Raw genomic sequence first — 2408 nt, forward strand, 5'->3', positions numbered from 1 at the left:
ATCCACAGGTTTGCTCCCCAAAGCCCCAGCAGCCAGGGCTAGACCAGGAGCCTGGAGCTGCATCCAGGTCTCCCACGTGGGTGCAGGGGCCCAAGCACTTGGGCCGTCTTCTGCTGCGTGCTGTGCATTAGCGGGGAGCCAGATTGGAAGTGGAACAGCCAGGACCCAAACTGGTACCCACTTGGGATGCTGGCACTGCAGGAGGTGGCCAGGTCTGCTAGGCGACAGTGCTGACCCCTCTAGGGAAACACTTAAAGGGACGCATCCCATAGGAACCAGCAGCCCTGGCTGGCTTCCTCCTCCTGCATCCGTTTGCCTGCTTTCTGGCCCCTCCAGGAGCCCTCGCGGTGGATGGTGGCTCTTTGCTCACAAGGGCCGTTCCTGGCGCCCTGAGGAGGTGCCGTCTGGTGTACGTCGCTGATGCTGGATCCTGAGGACCCACAGTTAGTTCCGTGGAGAAGCCAGCGTCCTCGAGGGTCAGCGCCCTCCTTCCCGGGGCAGAGGAGAGGAGAGCAGAGGAGAAGGTTTATAGTAATTTTTGAAAGCCAGCTGCACAGTCGCACAAAGTGAACTCACAAATGCACGCGTGCAGGCTGGGGTTTACCCCGTCTCCTCCAGCCTCCTTTCTAGTACCCTGGTGTGGCAACACCACGTCCACCCGCTCTTGGGCCTCCAGGGGACAGGGTAATGGTCAGTTGACCAAAAGTAACATGGAGCCGTCGGTGAGAGCTGTTGAGAGGCTGTGGCTCTCCGGATATTCCCGTGACATCCGCTGGTACGTGGGAGGGGAGGGTCGGCTCCCCAGAGGACCGGTGTATTACCACAGGTGCATGCTTGTTAAATACGGAGTTTATGACACTCTTCACAACTGGACATATACTGGGTTTCTGAGTGGACGGCGTTCTTGCCCTGTGGGGTGTCGTCAGCTGTGTGGAACCCCACAGGCTCCGTGTGGCTTGTCAGGCTGAGTGTGCGCTACCACCGTATGGCCTCAAACAGCCCTCGCTTACTCATTCCCGCGAGCCTGGGGGCTTCGTGGGCTGACTGCCCTGGGTTGCTGACGTGAGGTGGGGTGGGGGAGTGAGGGGTCCTGGAGCACCATGTGTCCGTCATCGTCCTAGACCAGCAGCCTGGCCTGGGTGTCTTCTCAGTGCCAGGGCAGAAATGCAGACGGCAAGCAGTGCCACGCAAACCGGGGGCCGCCTCCCCTCAGGGAACTCGACGGGAGGGGCCGTGGACCCGGACCCCGACCCAAAAGAGGGAACTCGGCGAGAGGGGCCGTGGGCACGGACCCGGGACGGGGAACTCGGCGGGAGGGGCCGTGGACGTGGACCCCGACCCAAAAGAGGGAACTCGGCGGGAGGGGCCGTGGGCACGGACCCGGGACCAGAAGAGGGAACTAGACGGGAGGGGCCGTGGGCACGGACCGGGGACGGGGAACTCGGCGGGAGGGGCCGTGGACACGGACCGGGGACGGGGAACTCGGCGAGGGGAGCCGTGGGCACGGACCCGGGACAGACTGGGGCCGTCAGGAGACTGCCCAGTGTGATGGCGGCCGTGGCCCTCACTGGCCACGGGCTACCCAGGTGTCGCCTCACACACCGCTTCAGGGACACGCGAGGTGGCGTGCGGAGAGGCCAGCGCAGGAACCGGGGGCTGAGGGGAGCAGCGGGAGGCGTCCTCCTGTCTCTGAGCGTGCGCAGAGCCGGAAGGCGGGGGAGGCGGGTTCCGCTGCGCTGGCCGCCGGGGCTGGACCTCAGAAAGGCGCTAACGCCGGCCGGGGTCAAACCCCAGAACAAGCGGAGGAAAGATGCTCCGCCCCGCGTGAGATCCTGCGAGCCCGGGGTGCGGGCCGGGCCGGCAGCTGGGGCGCCCTCAGAAGCCTCGACCGGGGTCCGGTAAGGGACACGAGGGCAGGGTCCGCGGTGCGGGCCGGACCGGGAGACGTCATCTACCGCGTGCACGCAAGTCACGCCTCGTTCGCGCAAAGCCAGGCCGCCCGCCCGGCCTCCCTCCGCTGGGCCGGGGGCGCGGCGAGGCCACGGCAGAGGGGGCCGCCAGGGGCCACGCCGGCCGGGGGCCCTGCAACCCCCACAGCGCCGAGCCCAGGCCCCGCAGGACCCCTGAGGACGCTGGCGTCGTGGGCGCTGCGATCCCGGCCTCGGCGATTGCGAGGTCGCGCGGCGCTGGCCTGGAAAGAGAGCGGCGAGGGCCCGCAGCGCGCGCAGGAAACCGCGCTCGCCCAGGAGGCCACGGAGCCCGGGAGCGCGCCCGCCGCAGCCCCGCCCCTCGGCCGAGAGCTCCGCCCTTTCGAGCGCAGCCCCGCCCCGCGGACCGAACGCCCCGCCCCGCGCACGCGCGAGTTCGCCCGCCGCCAGGCCCTTCCCGCTCGCCGTAGCTTCCGGGCC

The sequence above is a fragment of the Oryctolagus cuniculus genome, chromosome 14, assembly GCF_964237555.1.
Source record: "Oryctolagus cuniculus chromosome 14, mOryCun1.1, whole genome shotgun sequence".
NCBI lineage: Eukaryota > Metazoa > Chordata > Mammalia > Lagomorpha > Leporidae > Oryctolagus > Oryctolagus cuniculus.